General features: G+C 38.5%; 1 pseudogene; it reads right to left on the bottom strand.

Moving 5' to 3' along the window:
* Positions 1 to 2801: 2801 nt before the first annotated feature.
* On the bottom strand, positions 2802 to 16765 carry LOC124934114 (annotated as a pseudogene).
* Positions 16766 to 20254: the final 3489 nt, after the last annotated feature.

The following is a 20254-nucleotide window of genomic DNA, read 5'->3' as shown; positions in this document are numbered from 1 at the left end:
TTTCTGGTATTTTAAACTTTAAAGGAATAGAGGGTGACCTATTTATGAGATAGCAAGCTGTGCGAACTGTTTCTGCCCAAAACAGTTTTGGCAACTTTGTCAACTTCAGCATGCATCTCACCTTTTTCTACAATGGTGCGATTCATTCTCTCAGCCACACCATTGTGTTGTGGAGTTTCAGGCACTGTTTTCTCATGTCGAATTCCATATTTACACAATATTCTTTAAACTCCTTGGAGGTATACTCTCCCCCGTTATTAGAGCGAAGACATTTCAATTTATTGTCTGTCTCTCTTTTTACCATGACATGGAACTCTTGAAAGTAATTAAATACCTGGTCTTTCGTTCTCATGAAATAAACCCACACCTTTCTAGATGCATCATCAATAAATGTTAGAAAATATCGATTGTCACCCAATGACTCCTCCTCAAAAGGACCACACACATCAGAATAAACCAAGTCCAACACATTCTATTTCCTTTCTGATGTTTGACTAAAAGAGACTCTATGATGCTTACCAAATGGGCAGTAGTCGCATAGATCCAGAACCTCATCTTTGGTTGAGGGGATGTGAAGCTTCCTCACCAGCATTCGTAACCCTTTCTCACTCATGTGGCTGAGAGGTTGATGCCACATATTTAAAGAGCTTTTAGCTTGTACTGCATTCAATCCACTCTTGAGTATCTTCACATGGGTTCTGTATAAGGAGTTCCACGACTTCCCTTTTTGCTACAATCATTGATCATTTGCAGAGCTTCCATTCTCCACTACCAAGGTAATGCTTGAATCCATCATTGTTCAATGCATCACCTGATATGAAGTTTAGACGCAAATCAGGAATATGTCGCACATCTTTCAGTGTTAACTGATGTCCCAGGTCTGTCTGTAAACAAATATCACCAATACCCACAATGCTCGAGTGATTGGTATTACCCATATTCACTGTACCAATATCTCCAGCTTTGTAAGTCATGAAGAACTCTCTATTTGGTGTAGCATCATAGCAGACACATGTATCAACTATCCACTCAACTTCTTGGTGACCTTCTACATGTAGATATTGTTCATTTTCACAAGAAAGAATCACTACATCATCTGCAGTTATTGTGGCTGTGGTATTTCTATTTTCATCATCTATTTTCTGAATTTTGTCTTTATTCTGTAGTCCTTTCCAGGCTCTACAATTTTTCTTCATGTGACCTTCTTTACTACAGTGAGAACATTGTCTTCCCTTAGATTTTGATCTGCCTTTGAACTTGCTATGGCCTATTGATTGTTGTTGGTATTCAGCTCTTCCCCTGTTCTCTATGACAAGGGCCTGTGCACTATTTGTAAGAAGACTTCCTTCTTGTCTCCTCATTGAACAAGCTGTTATAACTATACTCACAGTAAGAACACCATTCGGAGCTTCATTACTGACTATCACAACCAATGTCTCTTAACTGTCGGACAATGATCCCAAAAGCAATAAGGCTTGCAGCTCATCTTCTAAGATCATCTCCATCACTGCAATTGATTAATCAAACTCTGGAACTCATTTAAATGCTCAGCAACATCTACACATTCTCTGAATTTCAGATTTACTAACTTTCGAATCAGAAACGCTTTATTACCTATTTTTTCTGCTCATACAATGACTCCAACTTCTTCCACAACTCATGTGCAATCTTCTCACTTGCTACATGGTGGTACACGCTATCATCAAGCCACTGTCTGATTGTGCTGACTGCTTTCCAGTTCAATTTTGTCCAATTACTATTAGACATATATTTTGGCTTCGCACTATCTCCTTCAACCGGCTCATACAAGTCTTTACAATAAAGGATATCCTCCATCTTGGATTTCTAAATCTGCCAGTTATTATTTGTCAACCTGATCATTGTGCTATTGTCTTCCATCTCAACCTACAAAAGCTCTCTTCAAAAATAAACCTAACAGCTCTAATATCACATGTTGGGAATTTTGAAACGAATATTACTTTTATATTGTAATCTAGCAATGTGAGATGAGTAAATGCACTAGTTATCCAAGTCTAAAACAGAAGATCAAACACAGAACAAAACAAAACCAGATTTACGTGGAAAACCCTCTCAACCTAGAGGGTAAAAAAACCACGAGGCCAACTAGCAAATTTCACTATAAACAAGAAATAGATACAAATGTTCTTCTCAACTTTAAACCTAATAGTTGAGGTATACAAACAGAGAAAACCAATTTCATTCAGACTCAAGCTAGTCTAGATATAAGACAACAAGAAATTAGAAGCTAAAGGTGAAGGTGAAAATGTAAGAGATCTACTGTCTCCTTCTCTTCTTCTCCCTCTGTTTTCTTCTCCTCTGTTTCTTTTTTTTTTGCAGAATGTCTTTTCTCTCTAGAAGTAATAGAATGAGCAACATTCTTAGGTTTTGTTCATTTAATTAAATGCCTGATTGGGCTGGATCTAAAGGCCCAACATTGAACACATTTCTGCAGATAATACTCCGGTCAGAGGATCATCTCGTATAGTTGAAATAGTCGACCTGAAATGTGGAAAACCTGAGGGAACGTGGCCTGTCCGAATCACTACACGACTCAAGAAACTGGGCTTCATAAAACTGACGTCTTCTAAATCTGGCAAATAAGTTATTAGTCCCTTTGTATTAATGTTTGTTTTTGTTTGTTTATTTGACTATTTAATAGTTATAGACATGATATGATATACATTTAAATCGAGATGTTTTCTAATTAATTAGAAATTGGAGGTATGTTTCTTCATCAATTTTACAAAATGAATATTGTTAAGAAAAAGGCAAACAAAAATATCACTTCTTTTTCCCAGCTTTTCCCTCTTTTCTTCTAATGATTTCATCAGCATACTTGACTCCCTTACCCTTGTATGGTTCAGGCGGCCTCCATTTTCTGTTGGAAGCTGCAAATTCGCCAATGGCGCTCTTATCATACCCGCTCACCACTATTCTAGTGTTTTCCTCCACCTTCACCTGCAGGCCATCTGGGATTTCAATCCTAATCGGATGAGAGAAACCAGATTCAAAACCAAGTCTTTTCCTTGATCAAGTATTGCACGGTACCTAACACCCACTAATTGGAGACGTTTGTTGGGTAAACTTATGCCCGAAATTGTAGGGTGTTTGTTTGTTTTTTTATTCCTAAAAATAGAGTAGTGCTGGTAGTGGTAGCAGGAAGTTATGAAGTGCTCACGGTTTTACATCGTGGGTTTGTAATTTTTTTTTAGCATGTTTTGTTCTCTTCTATAAATAATAAACCAAAAAATCTGTTGATTAAGGTAGCACCAAAAATACTCTCTCTCTCTCTCTTCTTTTCTTTGGCAAGTTAAGTTTTTCCCTTCATTTGGTATTAGAGCGGTTATTGTATTCCTAAGTATCCCCGATTCAACCTGATGTCTATCGTCACAGGAGAAGAAGGTTCTCGTAGCGGCGACGGCGAACGGGATACACTACGGTATGTGTATCGACAACTCACCATGACAAATTACACTTGCTGGAAGATTCGGGTCAAGGCAATGATGGAGGACCAGGAGGTCTGGGAAGCGATCGAGCCGGCTGCCGGAGTGGCCGTTGATGTGAAGAAAGACAAGAAGGCAAAATCGCATCTAATCCAGTGCCTGCCTGAAGATCTTTTAATGCAGGTGGCAAACAAGAATACGACGAAGGATATTTGAGACTACCTCAAGACGAGGTTCGTCGGCGCCGATCGCGTTAGGGATGCGCGATTACAGACGTTGAAGAGTGAATTCGACGGTATGCGTATGAAGGAGGATGAATCTCTGGATCAATACGCCGGAAAACTGTTGGCTATGATGGTGAAGTATAGTAGCCTCGATGGTTCTCTTAATGATGCTGCGCTTGTAAAGAAACTGTTTGACACAGTTCTTGAGCGTTTCATTACCATCATCGTCGGCATCGAACAATTCTACGACCTCTCCACTATGGTATTTGAGGATGCCGTAGGTAGACTCAAGTCGTTCGAGGAGAGAACGCGTCTCCCCATAACAGGTGCGAGAGGAGACGGGCAACTCCTCTACACTCAAGCGGAACGGGAGGCACGCCGAAGAAAACGGGTAGCGAGGTCTCTAGAAAGGGCAAGATGCCGGAAGCAAGTCGTGGAAAAGGGCGTGGCTATGGCCGTGGCACTAGCCGAGGGCGTGGCGGGCGCCCTAGTGGGCGTGGAAACTCAACGGAGAAAGAGGTAACAGGTGGTGGCACACGTGACTACAGTAATATTCAGTGTTTCAACTGCCGAAACTTTGGCCATTTTGCCAGCCAGTGAAAAGAGCCGAAGAAGGGAGAAGAAGCACCCCATGCCCGCATAGATATTTTGGAACAAGCACTGCTGCTCGCAGTATCGGAAGAGCCGACGTCGATCGAGCAGATGGAAGTAGCGCAGTTGGAGACCATATCTTTAATGGAAGAGAAGGTCTTCCCCGAACTATACTTAGCGAGAATAGACACAACCACCGGAGGCACGTGGTACCTTGACAAAGGCGCCAGCAACCACATGTCCGGCGATAGAGAGAAATTTCATGAGTTAGATGAAGCAGTCACGGGCAAGGTGAGATTCGGTGATGGGTCTATTGTGCAAATTAAGGGAAGAGAATCCATTTTGTTTGAATGTAAAAACGGAGACCAGTGGGCTCTCAGAGATGTGTATTACATTCCACAGTTATGTAGAAATCTCATCAGTCTTGGACAAATGACCGAGATTGGTTACCGTGTAGTGTTGGACGAAGGCAAGCTAGAGGTGATTGAAAAACCCACGGGGCAGTTGCTCATGAATGTACTTCGGTCACCAAATAGGCTATACCATATTGAGCTAACAAGGGCGAGTCTGGTTTGCTTGCTCACTAAGATGGAAAATCCAGCATGGTTATGGCATGGTCGTCTCAGCCATGTCAACTTCAAGGCTTTAAAACTTCTAATCGACAAGAACATGGCGGCAGGAGTGCCACCTATCTCACATCCGGATCAATTATGCCACGGATGCTTGGTGGGAAAGTAGACTCGAGGAACATTCTCGCAAAAGACGCCCCATCGGGCAGAGGAGCTGCTGGACTTGATTCATGTCGATCTTTGTGGGCCGATTACCCCATCGACGAGCGGGGGTAATAAGTATTTTATGTTACTTGTTGATGATTATTCAAGATGGATGCATGTGTCTTTTTTGGAGAAGAAGGATCAAGCATGTGTAGATTTTGTGAAATACAAGGCCTTGGTGGAAAACTGGTGTGGACGACGCATCAAAACGTTGCGGTCTGATCGCGGCGGCGAGTTCTTAAGTACAACATTCGCGGAAGTCTGCGATGAAGCAGGGATTCAGCGAAACCTCACGGCACCCTACACGCCACAACAAAACGGCGTTGTCGAGCGAAAAAACAGGACCGTGGTTGAGATGGCACGATCCATGTTGAAGAGCATGAAGGTTCCGGGTAAGCTTTGGGGAGAAGCGGTAAGGCATGCAGTTTACTTACTAAACCGTTTTCCAACGAAAGGAATGGGGGAAAGAACTCCATTTGAAGCTTGGACAGGAAAGAAGCAACACTTGAGACACTTGCGAGTGTTCGGTTGTTTGGCACATGCAAGGGTGGAAACTTCACACTTGAAGAAGCTCGAAGACCGGAGTCAACAGTTAGTGTATCTCGGTGTCGAGGATGGGTGCAAAGCACATCAGTTAGAGTATCGGAGGGGAGGTAGAGGCCGCAAGAAGTAGATTAGAAGCAGTAGCAACTGAATCCATGAGTTCGGTACAACAGCATCAGATACAAACTTCAGGCTCACCTGAACATGGTTTAACCGAATCCATGAGTTCGGTACAACAGCAGTAGATACCAACTTCAGGCTCACCTAAACATGGTTTAACCGAAGCCATGAGTCCGGCTCAACAACCACTTATTATTGGTTCGGTTGGGTACGGCTTAAGGGGCACTCCGGTAATGCACGTGTCTCTAAGCGATCAACTCGACGCAGCCATCGATCCGGCTCAACCACAGAGATATGCAGCCTCGTTGATATCTACAACACAACAATATCGATTGAAATAGAGGACCTCGAGGAGCTTCTCCTGACTTCGGCAGAGGAATTGTCAAGTTTTGCGGAAGCCGAGCAAGAGGTATGTTGGCGCAAGGCAATGTTGGAGGAGATGGACTCCATCATTAAGAACAATACTTGGGAGATGGTTGATTCACTAGTAAGACATCGCCCAATTTGTCTCAAGTGGGTTTTCAAGGTAAAGCGAGATGAACGAGGTATGATTGTCAAACACAAGGCACGATTGGTCGCAAAAGGATATGTTCAGAAACAAGGTATTGATTTTGAGGAAGTATTTGCGCCTGTTGCTCGTCTATAATCTGTGCGACTCTTGATTGCAATGGAAGCGCATGAGGGGTGGACTATGCATCACATGGATGTCAAGTCTGCATTCCTCAATGGTGAACTAAACGAGGAGGTTTATGTGGCACAACCTCCCGGTTTTGTTGTCATCGGTCAAGAGCACAAAGTGTTGCGGCTCCGAAAGGCTTTGTATGGACTGCAACAAGCTCCAAGGGCGTGGAACGCCAAGCTAGATGCGAGTCTGGTAACCTTGGGGTTTAGGCAGAGCACAGTGGAACATGGAATGTACACGAGGGGCTTTGGGACAAGATTGTTGATTGTGGGTGTATACGTCGACGATCTGGTTATCACTGGAGCAGACAATGCTGCCATTGACAAGTTCAAAAAGGAAATGAAGAATTTGTTCAGTATGAGTGATCTGGGGCTCTTGTCATACTATCTCGGCATTGAAGTGGTTCAGCGGGTGGATGGTATCGGTATTAAGCAAGAGGCACATATAGAAAAGCTGTTGGATCGGAACGACATGAAGGAATGTAATCTGTGCCACGTTCCGATGCAGGAGCGGCTCAAGTTATCCAAGTCCGGTACTACTCCGACCATCGGTGTCACTAAGTACCGAAGCATTGTTGGCTCCCTTCGGTATTCGGTGCACACTCGGCCCGATCTAGCTTACGCCGTTGGTTATGTAAGCAGGTTTATGCAGGAACCGCATGAAGAGCATTTTTCTGCGGTAAAGCACATCCTTCGGTACATCGCAGGGACTCAATCACTTGGATGTTTTTATGGGAGAAAAAATAAGGAAGTTCAGGCTACCCTAGTGATATGACTGGTGATCCAGAAGACAGGAAGAGCACAACGGGAGTATTATTCTTTTTCGGTCTTGCCCCAATCACATGGCAGAGTCAAAAGCAGAAAGTGGTGGCTCTTTCATCCTGCGAGACAGAGTATATTGCAGCCACAACAGCAGCATGCCAAGGTGTGTGGTTGTCTCGGTTACTTAGTGATCTCATCGGCAAGGAGCCCAAGGCTGTCACGCTCAACATTGACAACAAGTCTGCAATTGCTCTTTGCAAGAACTCGGTGTTCCACGATAGGAGCAAACATATCGAGACGAGATATCATTTTATACGAGAGTGCATTGAGGATTGCAAGATAGTAGTGGAGTACATGGCTACTTATAATTAGCTAGCGGACATTCTGACCAAGGCGCTTGGTCGAGTCAAGTTTCTGGAACTTTGTGAGAATATTGGCATGGTTGAGATCAAGGAAGGTCACAAGCTTAAGGGGTGATTGTTGGGTAAACTTGTGCCCGAAATTGTAGGGTGTTTGTTTGTTTTTTATTCCTAAAAATAGAGTAGTGCTGGTAGTGGTAGCAGGAAGTTAGGAAGTGCTCACGGTTTTGCATCGTGGGTTTGTAAGTTTTTTTTAGCATGTTTTGTTCTCTACTATAAATAATAAACCAAAAAAGTTGTTGATTAAGGTAGCACCAAAAATACTCTCTATCTTCTTTTCTTTGGAAAGTTAAGTTTTTCCCTTCACCGTTTATCAAATCATTTAGAGACACCCACCACCATGTTGTCAGTCAGAGTCCTAATAAAAATAACAAACCAAATTTCAATAACAATTCAGTAATGAAGAGAATAGTTCTCATTTCCATCAAGTACCTCAACCTGAACAAGCCATGCATTTGGTTGGCTCTTCTGGTTTCTAGTGCCTTTTTGACTCTAAGTTCCCCGGATTCCTCTTTCTCAGCCTTAACTTCACGCAGATAAGTGATTGAAAGCTGACCAAGAGGACCCTTTACACTCAAACCCTGTCCTTCCAATGAAAATGTCACATTGGATGGGATACCAATTGGTTGCTTTCCAATTCTAGATTCCTTACACTCAATATTGCTCTTATTTGTGAAACCTAATAAATATAATTAATATAATATATTGAAAATATAATATAAATATATAATATTTGTAAGATATAATATCGATATAATATCGATATTATATTATATTATATTATATTATATTATATTATATTATATTATATTATATTATATTAGTTTTTTTACAAGTTTAATTTAATGTCTATATAAGAGACATGCACTATATAATTGAAATATCAATAAAAAAATCTCTTTCTATATTCTTACAAAATCAACACGAATTACAAAACCAACACGAATTGCAGCAGGTCTAGCAAAAATACAAATTCTACTCCTCTCACTCCAAAAGGAATATCTCAAGTTGCTGACAATTAGAAGAAAATCAACGTAAATGGAAAACCAACCAATTCCCATTTTCTCATTCACATATATATTCATCTGGAAGACCAATTAGACACCATTTGGAAAACATGCACATTGACATAGCTACAACCCAAAATTGCAGCTTCCATATTGGAATTAAATCTCACAATTAAAACAACAAATTAAGAAGCAGATTTCCATACATCAACATATTAAACCGTATCATAAAGCCCTAAAATTTGAGTCATTTCTTGATATTGACTATACAGTAGGAGGAGAAGTCTTACGCAGTCTAAAAGGAAGTAGAAGCCATGGGAATCAGCTTTGAGGCTTGCGTCGATGGGTGGATCGGAATGGTGGGATTGTGCAAGAAAGGCGGCTTCGGTTTCCACTTTTTTTCTTTTTTTTAACTTAGAAAAAGAAGACCTATCTAATTACAACGGACAACGGTTATCCCGGCCATACACTATGTTTGATTAAGCTTCTAAACTGGATTATGGGTGTTTTTTATAATAATCTACTACAATAATAATAATAATTAATAATAATAAAATATAAATTTAAACATATATATTTTCAAATCGGATCTTCTGCTACCGATTCCCGTGTTCCCCCGTTGCGGACCAATCAAATTGCAGCATTATTATTATATTAATAAATCAATCTGGGTAGGAGAGGGAGGAGGGAGAATCTGGAATCCGGGTTTCATTCCGGGTTCACCCTAGACGCCATTAACGGAATGGCCAATTAACGTACGAAATTAATATATTATTTATATAGTCCAGCGAAGATCACTTCTCTCAGGGCCCCATGTGAGAAAGAAGGTTGAGAAGCGAAGGGAGCGACGATTTCCTCGCCCCAGGATCCCTGTGCTTCATGTAAACCCCCCAACCCACACATGAGAAGACCGTTTGCCTGTCATGGAAGTACACTTACCATTGTATGTAAAGACCAAAATTAACTTTAATTTTATATATCGGCTTATTAAATATTAATTCAATTTATTGAAAATGACATTCAACGAAGAAATCTTCGCTTCAATTACTTCACTCTTATTTGTAATTTTTTTACGGGGAGACGATTTAAAGCGAAGAAATATTCGCTTAAATTATTTTGAATCTGGCCTTCATGTAAAACCCCCAACTCACCCATGAGAAGACCGTTTACCTCTCATTTAGTACACTGACTCATGTATGTAAAGACCAAAATTACATTGAATTTTATATTTCGATTTATTAAATATATTAATTCAATTTTTTTGACATGACATGCAGAGAAGAAATATTCGCTTCAATTACTTCACTCTTATTTTTTTATTTTTTTATTAATTTTTTTTTACGAGGAGACGATTGAAAGCAAAGACTTATTCGCTTCAATTAATTTTAACCTGACATTCATGTAAACCCCCCAACCCACCCATGAGAAGACTGCTTGTCTGTCATGGAAATACATTTACCCTTGTATATAAAGAACAAAATTAACTTTAATTTTATATTTCGGTTTATTAAATATTAATTCAATTTATTAAAAATGACATTCAGCGAAGAAATCTTCGCTCAAATTACTTCATTCTTTTTTTTAATTTTTTATTAAATTTTTATTTACGAGGGGACGATTGAAAGCGAAGACTTATTCGCTTCAATTAATTCATTTTTATAGTGAATACCCCTTCGCCCAGATTCAATGGAATGAATAGACGCTTTGTGAGAGAAGATTTGTTCGCCTAGACCAGGTGACATGTAAAATGGAATGAATAGTCGCTTTTCGAGAGAATACTTATTCGCCCCTGGTCCAGGTGTCATGTGAAATGGAATGAATAGTCGCTTTTCGAGCGAAGACTTGTTCGCTCAGGTTCCATGAATATATATACACCCTAATATGATTATTTTATAATCATTTCTGCCCGATTCATCTCTCTCGCTTCTACCTCCTTTCACGGCGATTCGCATTCGGCTCCCCGTCGATCACACCAGAAGCAACATCTTCACGTCTCCACAATGGTACGTACTCCTAAATAGTAAACTTTTCATATTTAGGATTATGAAACCACTAAACCCTAGATTATCTTATGGGATGTCGTTGTCTCGTTAATCTTTAGGAAACCCTACTCTCAAACTGTCACGTTCAATGAAAATCCATCGTATTTAGGAAAACGTACATAGTGTTAGGGTTTTGTATATTATTTCCACGAAACCCTAGTAAATACTAACAAAGACTGTTTTTTTCATGCATGTGCAGGCAACCGACAATGCATCCGTCCAAAACTTTGGCAAAGACTGAATTTTATGCCCAAATCAATTAACAAGTGAAGATATAGTACTATTCTTGACATATATCTCTTTTTTCCCATAATGTGTAAGTTTTCATCATGTTTATCTGAAATATTTATTATTGTTCTTACACAACACTTGATGCAACAATATGCTAACACATGTGGTGCCACGGTGACAATGAGGTGACGAGACAATGTAACCCACGTCATAGCATCCACCGATGCTAATGGTGGATGTGGTTGAACTATCAAAGTATTAAAGGCAATATTGAACGGGAGTTGGGTCCTTACCATTGATTGTGAGACTCTGTTATTCTTAACTCTTAACTGTTAACGCGATATTCATTTTCACATATATGAAACTAAAAATACCAATTGCTTTTGTACAGGGATAAAATCATCAATGAGATCAAAATTTTACGTCGACGAGGAACCGTACGAGGTGCAGCGAGATAATCATGGGACTGTGGGCGGTCCAAGAGCTGGCAGAATGCGGTATTTGAACAATGTATGTTTTGTTTGATTCCTCCTCCTCCTCCATATCTTCAATTCTCCATGATAACTAAAAATGTTTTGTATTTTATTTCAACTGCCGAAACTGTTCGACAGTTACACCTTTATGTTTGCAATAGAATTCATCCCGGCTTACAAACAGGATCTGATGGGGTTTGTAATTGCTGGAGGAGGTACGACTAAAGAAATGGAGAATCCATTTGTTGAGCCCGAGGACGATAAAACTATAGTTGTATACGACGAGTCTAGGCACAATGTTAATGAACTTGTTTGGGTATTTGAGGCAGTGAATCCTTTGACGACATATTTCGATGTATTTGGTGTTCCTCTCACAAGCTTGCTTGAATCCATTGTTGCTTGTGATTTGCAGCCTTTGTTTACATAGACATGTGTTGGTTGAATTTATTACTGAATATTTGAATATTTTGCATTCTTGAATTTGTTAATGTTATTTGTGATTTCAGTTTCGCTTTTTTGTTCTTAGAATTGTATTTTTTTAAACAGCAAAATTATCATAAACGAAATCTTTAAACATGAAATAATGTATAACTCAAAGTAAAGTATAAATTTGTTATTAATTTATTAATACATAGCAATCTATGTAATAAGCGCCCCTAATGTGATAAATTTATATATGTTTTTCAATTGTCCAAATAATATTGTGAAGCAATCTTCGCTTTCTGATGAAGCGCTTGATTGATTAATATTAATTCATAATAATGTTATTCATTTAATTATTAAAATCAAATATATTTTTTATCAAGTCACCTCACCGCCACCTACCACCACCTTTTCATTAAATGCTGCCATGCAGCCATGCTGCTAGATTTGTACTATTTTCTCTCTCACCTGTTTGAGAAGCAGTCGACCATTTCTTCGCCGGAGTGATACTCCATTGTCTACCATCGACTTTTCTTCGCCGGAGAGTTCATTATAATATCAATCCATTTTCCTAAATTAAAATGGTACCTTTTTGAATGTCATCTTCCTTCTCTACTTTTCTTCACAACGTTTTTTTATGTTTTTTGAATACTCGACATGAAATGTTCTATTCTTGTTGATTATCAGGAAGGAATACACATGAACGAGAATGATATTAATGATTTAAGGTATAGTTTTTTTGTTTAACTTCTCTAATACTATAAGATGTTTTCGTTCATATTTAAGCGAAGATCTCTTCACTTATAGGATTGTTGATAATATCTTGTAAAGAGAAGCTCTCTTCGCTTATGGGATTACTGTGAATAATAGTAAAGTGAAGCGCTCTTCGCTTATATTTCATTCATTTTACAATTATCTATAAGTTTTGGTGAGATGAAGATTTATTTTCTATGTGTTCTAAAATTTAACAGCGAATCTGCTAGTTGTCGTCGTCAATTGAATTTCAATGAAAACGGCCAACCTTTGGAGGACATCGAAGCCAACATAATTCCACATTTAGGTATGTAATTTGAGAGTGAAGAAGAAGGCTACGAATTCTATTTAGCATACGCTAAACTAATAGGATTTGGTATAAGGCGCAGTTCAAAACATGTTGACAACGATGGTAAAATACTGGATAGAGTTTTTTATTGTAGTGCACAGGGTGAACGGGTAAAAGACAAACGTGATGTCTATGTGAGACGTAGCCGTTCTTTGACGAGGTTCGGTTGTGAAGCGAAATTGAGGATAAAGAGGGAAGAGAATGGAGAGTTACAAGTGGTAAATTTTATTAGTGAGCATTGTCATCCTCTTGTAAGTCCAAAGAAAACTCACCTGTATAGATGCCATAGGAATATTTCTGCAGTTGCAGGCTTACATATCGAGATTGCCACTAACGTTGGAATTCCTCCTAAGGCATCCCATGCTCTAATGTCTAAACAAATCGGTGGAGGGAGAATCTTGGTTTTCTTCCTGAGGATTAAAAAAATTACTTGCGAACGAAAAGAACCAGAGACTGTAATTTTGGGGATACAGGGGGGTATTAGAGTATTTGCAGAAAAACAATCAAATGATCCAGGATTTTATAATGTTTTTCAACTTGATGCGGATGATTTGATAACGAATATTTTTTGGTGTGATTCCAACATGCGGTCTGATTATTCATACTTCGGAGACGTTGTCAGTTTTGACACGACCTACAAGAAGAATAAGGAAGGTTGTCCTGTTGCGTTTTTTGTAGGTTTGAATCATCACAAACAATCTATTATTTTTGGTGCAGCTCTATTATACGATGAAACTACAATGACTTTTGAATGGTTGTTTGATACTTTCACCAAAGCTATGCGTGGGAAAAAACCAAAACCATTCTTACAGATCAAGACGCGGCCATGGCTAAACAAATCATCGTCTATGTATTTGGCACATATTTCAAAATGCAGCCATACATCTAAGCTCCGTGTTCCATAACTTCAGAGAATTTTCCAAGGATTTTTCTTCATGTAAATATGATTTTGAAGAAGAGATAGAGTTTGTTGAATCTTGAAATCAAATGTTGGTTGACAAACTATGGGCTTGAAAACAATGACTGGTTGAAACTTATGTTTTGCATTAGGAGAAAGTGGGCATTAGTCTATGGACGCCAAATGTTTGTGCTGATATGACGACAACACAGAGAAGTGAGAGTATGAACAGTGTGTTGAAAAGGTACTGCTCCTACAAACACAAGTTTTAAGAATTTTTCAAACACTTTGAAAGACTAATCGATGAAAGAAGATATGATGTGTTGAAGGCTGATTTCAAATCAATTACCATCCAACCAAGTCTGAACTATCCAGTTTTGATCTTAAAAGATGCCTACAAAGTTTACACTCCAGAGGTATTTAAGTGCTTTGAACAACAATGGTTTATGTCGCATGATTGTGGTGTAGAAATGTTAGAGGATGTCGACACACACAGAAAATATAAGGTAACCCCCCACACTAGGAGTTGCTCTCATACAGTTACAGTTCATAAGAATGATGATAAGAATATCGAGTGTAACTGTTGTAAATTTGAATTTGGCGGGATTTTGTGTGCTCACATCCTAGATATTTTCACTAAGATTGACGTGTTGAAGATTCCTCTTGCGTTGATATTGAAGAGGTGAACAAGAACAGCAAAAGGTGGATTATTTGGAACTGATCCAATCGTGGACAATAGTAATGTTGATCCGAGTGAGCTTCATAACATAAGATACAGAGATTTGTGTGGCTTGTCCATGCATTTATTTACAAAGGCAGCCGAAAGAGATGACACGTATAGGCATGTCAAAGAAATTATGCTTAGCCTGTGTAAGTTTGTGGATAAAAAATTACAAGAGAGTATAAATATGCAAACTCCACCAACTGGTGTATCATGTTCTGCCGAGGGTGCCCATGTTCAAGCGAAAGGAATCAAAACTAAGAAGCCAACAAAGTCTAGTAAGAGAAGGAAATGTGGACTAGAGAAGAACTCAAGAAAAAGAAAATCAACAAGAATAACAAGCGAATCACAGAATCCGGTATGAATTTCCTCACTTAACTTCTTTACTAATAATTGGGTTATTACTCTTCATATATTAACATACTTCTAAATTGATATACCGTTCCAACCATGGGACGAAAGTTTAAGCATGGACGCCAATACTCCGTTCACTGTTCTTTTGTCATCTCAACTATCGAATTCAAGTTTCATGTGAAATCTGATATGTATTTGTATGTATATTTGATTTGAAACCATGAACAAGGTAGAATGTATGCATGCAATGTTTTATGTAATACCAAATGAATGACAACACTAATTTCCTTCTAAAAATAAAAACATGTAAATGAAGCGAATAATTATTCGCTCCTAGTCGACTCCTCTTAATTATAATTTTCATTAAAAATTTAAAAATAAAAACCTAAAATTTAAGCGAATAATTATTCGATAAAATAAAAACAAGTATTTGAAGCGAATATTTATTCGCTTCATGTTTCTTTCAATAAATTAATATTTTTTTAAAATTTGGTATTCGCTTCATGTTTCTTTCAATAAATTAAAATTTGTAAAATTAATATTTGAAAATTTTAATTACACAACATCTTCATTATTGTACAAATGTCAATTAAAATTATATGAAACGTTTAATTACACAATCTGTATGCATCTTCATTATTGTACAAATGTCAACTAAATTTTTTTGAAAACTTTAATTATACAATCTGCATACATTTCCAAATTCATTGACTAATCCATTTACTGCAGGATTCGTAGACCTTGTTCCTGGCTCTGTTGAGCTCCGAGCCAATGACACGCCAACAATATATCATCCTCAAGGTCTTTATTTCTGCGCGCGCATTTTTTTAACGCTGAAGCCACTTTTCCAACCATTCATCTGACTTTCATGCGTCTCTATGCGTCTCATGCAAAAAATGCCGCAGTCAGTGTAATTCTTGGAATCCTGCCATGACAATTTCAAACATGTCTTTTCCAAACTGCCATACATTTTTAACAAGAACGGGGTCTACGTCGTTCATAAACCGTTGAATGTAGTCATCCTGATACATAATTACAAACAACATGATGTAATGTAATTTAGTGCTAACAGTAATTCAATCACTTAACTAGTTCAAAATAAAATTTTAGTGTCATACCAAGATTTTGACATTCTTATATCTTCTCTCGAAGGGCAATTGCATAGGTGACTCCCTATTGTCAATTACTTGAATTTCCTTTTGTATGAAGTTATAGCAAACCAAGTAGAAATGAGAGTCATCAATGATTGGGAAAAACATCTGTGAATAGAATTAAAACAAATAAGATTGCATAGAGGTGTACATGCTATTATAAGATATCACAGCGAGAGATGTACTTACGAGGTCCACATCCAAGAGGTCCCTTTTCGAAATCTTGAAAGCCCGACCTTCACGATAGAACCTCTCATCGAATTCTTTTTGGCAAGTTATCCCACTTGCACGAAAAATCTGTTTACAGCATAGTCTTTAGTGTCACACAAATAACATAATTCATAAACAATAGTGCTAGTACAATTTACGGTGAGCGCGGTTGTGTAGAAAATCTTATTGCAACGACTTTTTACACTTCTTTTACAAAAGTCGTTCAACATGTACGACCAAATGTCAATAATCATACTGTCTACCCAGGTTTAATCAGCCATTGTAAGCATGTCCCCGCGCGTCACGTGTAGACTTAGTCTATCACCCCAAAATAACATTTCACTACATAAAACCAAAAAAATATGTTTCAGAATGGGGTACAAAGTATATTTTTTAGGAATAAGTAAGAATGTCCAGGAAACATTACCTTTTATCAAGTCCTGTAGCAAATATGAAACCCACAAAAATCTTCTGAATGTTTGTCATTGCTTTGACATCCCTAAACATTTTACTGTAATATGGTGTTTTCAATACTGGAGGCAATTCCAATGCTCCAATCCATTCATTCAATGTCATTTGTGGACGAGACGAGACAGTTTGAAGTGACGGTGGTAGACTAGAGATGCATTCTTCTTCAATTTTTACTATCGCCAATGAAGGGGAGTTGTTGTTGGTTTCGGTGTTGATGACCTCGGTTAACAAATCCGTTTTCAAATTCCGGGGGACTTTTCTGCAAACATTTAAGGCCTTTGATGATCCAGCTTCTTCTATTTGTTGAATAATTTGGGTAGGAAGCAAGGCTTGGGTTGTTGGAGTGCTGATTTTGGTGTTGGTTTCTGTTTTGGGAGGAATGGTGTTGGCTTTGGCTTGGGCGGTTGGAGTGGTTGTGGTTTTGGTGTTGGTTTCTGTTTTGGGAGGAATGGTGTTTTGGTTGGATAGGGCTGTTGGAGTGGTTGTGGTTTTGGTGTTGGTTTCTATTTTGGGAGGAATTATGTTTTGGTTGGCTGGGGCTGTTGGAGTGATGGTGGTTTGGGTGTTGTCTTGGGTGTTAGGAGGAATGGTGCTGGCTTTGGCTTGGGTGTTGGTTTGGGTGTTGCGGGTTATGGTGTTCTTGTTTGCTTGGGGTGTTGGAGTGGTGGTGGTTTTGGTGTTGGCTTGGGTGTTAGGAGGAAGGGTGTTGGCTTTGGCTTGGGTGTTGGCTTTGGCTTGGGTGTTGGTTTGGGTGTTGGGGGTTATGGTGTTCTTGTTGGATTGGGTTGTTCGAGTGGTATTGGCTTTGGTGTTGTCTTGGGTGTTGGGAGGAAGGGTGTTGGCTTTGGCTTGGGTGTTGGTTTGGGTGGTGGGGGTAATGGTGTTCTTGTTGGATCCTGTTGTGGGAGGAATACATTTTTCTCTTGGTTATTGATGATTTGTCTTGTCCAAGCTCCTTTGTAAGCCTTCCCCCAAGATTGAACGGGAGTTTAGTACTGTGGCAAATGGATCAAAGGCAGATTGTACAAGTTCCATTGCGTTAATCTGGTACATCTCATTTAGATATTTAGCCCCTTGTGCCAATTCGTCTGCAGCGGTCGCAACCTTCCTCAAACATGATGCAAGATTTTGTGGAATCGGTGGCTGCTCAGTAAGATTGGATGTAATGTCATCCCCAACTTGTAGTAGTGATGCTTCCACATTTTGTTGAATCGGTGGTTGCTCATTCGGAATGGCTATGCGAGCAACTACCCTACCATGTCCAAACCCCCCCTGGGCAGCCTCATAATCAACCCTGTCGTACATCTTCTTCTCGTCTCAGCATCCCAAAATAGGAAAATTCCTTGAGATCTGACTGTTTACCTTGAACTCAACCACCCGGTCCAAGTAGCACAACTGATACATTAGCATAAACAAATATATATTACGTTAAACTAAAAGAAAAATTATGAAACTAGAACATACAGCAAATAAATTTCTACACTCACCAAAAGAAACGTTAATGGTCCATGGAAATATGATGTCTTTTTTCTTTTCACTTATAAACACTGTCAACTAGTCCGTCTAAAGTAAACTTGCACCAGTTGTAGTCTTTAATCTTAGATACATCCTATAGGGATTTCAGTACTTTGAATCTGTATATAAAAGAGGAGTGCCTCAAATCATTTATGTTCGAAATGAAATTACAGAATTACTGCTAGGTAGTATACCTGCACTATGGATTTTGGGATGTCCACAAAAAACTGGATACCACAAACAACACGAAGTCCATCTTGAAGTTACTGTCTCTGGCTGTATTCTGTAGAATTTTGTCCGGCATTTTGTAGGTAGAAGACCTCCACTGTTCTCGAATCCCCATCTCCTTCTCCACGCCGTGAGATGGTCCTTGTACTCCTTGTCGTCCGTGCGAATTCCTAAACACTCTACCACTTCTAATTCCCCTCTAAGGATGTTCAATACACATTGAACATCCTCTTCATCAATCTGCATTTCCTCTCCATTGTGTAGGACGATGCTCCTCCTTCTGGGATTGAAGAGACTCACAATGCACCGTGAGAATTCAAGTGGGCATTTTGATATGCCCAGTAAAAGAAGGGAACCAAATCCTATGTCCCTCACATCATCCTTCTGTTCTTCGGATAACCTGTTAACCAGGTAATGAAGGCGCGATGGAGAGGTTCTGCTCTTAAAATCAACATCAGGGTCACAAGTCTTTCTTCTTTTCTTCTTAACCTGGTTATCATTAAGTGCTTCATTAGCAGTTGTGGCCAGAATATCCAATGGTGTCGTGGGCGTGCCTGATGCCTCGATTTTTATTTTCCTTTGTTTAACCCTACATTAACATGTTGCACACGTTTATTCCAAAAATTCGATGACCTACATAATCAAAAAGAATCAAATATGTACATTTTCTAACATTAGCGTAATTACCTCAGTTGTTAACTTCCGTCGTCGATTCAGTATATGGAACTATTTGCTTATCGGAATCCTGATTCTGAAATGATAGAGTCACATTTAGATTCAAACGAATTCAAATAAGCAAACGAAAAAGACCCACGCATGCAACCGTAAACACTTCTTACCATTTTCGCAGTAGTAGAAGATACTAACCGGAAGAGAAATGGATTCGGAGTCGAACGAGCGGAGGCGACAGCGCTAGGTCAAATAGCAGAGTAACCTGGGGGGTATAACGGCCGGAGTTGGGCTTGAGATATTCTTTTTTCTAAATACGTGCTCACTGTCAATGTATTTTCATGAGCCCGTTTTGGTTTTTACAAACATGAATAAGTAGTTTTTCATGAACTTCATATGAGACGAAGCATTATTCGCTCATGAAATGTAACATATAATTCAGCATTATGAAAATAAAAGATACTCAAATAGGCGAAGTATTATTCGCGTTGAACGCCGGATTGTGCGAATATATCTTCGCTCAGGAAATCTTTTATATGATTCAGCATTATGAAAAAAAAGACATTCGAAAAGGTGAGCAACTCTTCGCGTTTAAATGCGGAAGAAGCGAAGAAATCTTCGATCAACAAATCTAACATATATAATACAATCTGAAGGATTGACATTTGATTGGATGGTAGCAGTTGAAATGACTTGCCGTATACGGGTTTCACACAGACTGAGACTATTTCATACAAGACAAGTGAATTGACATGACAAAAAGGTTTTGGCGCTTCATTTTATTTTTTTAATTTAATATAATTTAAATCTTAATTATATTTAATATATTTTTCTTTATATATAAATAATAAAATATTTAATTTAATTTTCCACTTATGTATTAAATATAATTTTATTTATATAGAAATAATTTAATATTTAATATAATGTTAATTAAAATATTGAATTATTTGATTTATGATTAGAAGATTGAGCGTGTATTTGGAGAAATTTTGGGTTTTATTCAAAAACACACAAAGATCAAACAGCACCTAATGGTATTGTTTTACTTTTTCATTAACAATATATAAATTATGAATGATGTTTTCTGTTAAAAAGACTGTAGACTGGTCCGATTTGATATTTGATGATTACTTTAAGAAAATGCATATCCCCGTAAAAAAAATATTTCATTAATAAATT

Source organism: Impatiens glandulifera, chromosome 1, assembly GCF_907164915.1.
Source record: "Impatiens glandulifera chromosome 1, dImpGla2.1, whole genome shotgun sequence".
NCBI lineage: Eukaryota > Viridiplantae > Streptophyta > Magnoliopsida > Ericales > Balsaminaceae > Impatiens > Impatiens glandulifera.
Note: the sequence above shows the minus strand (reverse complement) of the source record. Positions and strands in the feature narration are given on the sequence as shown.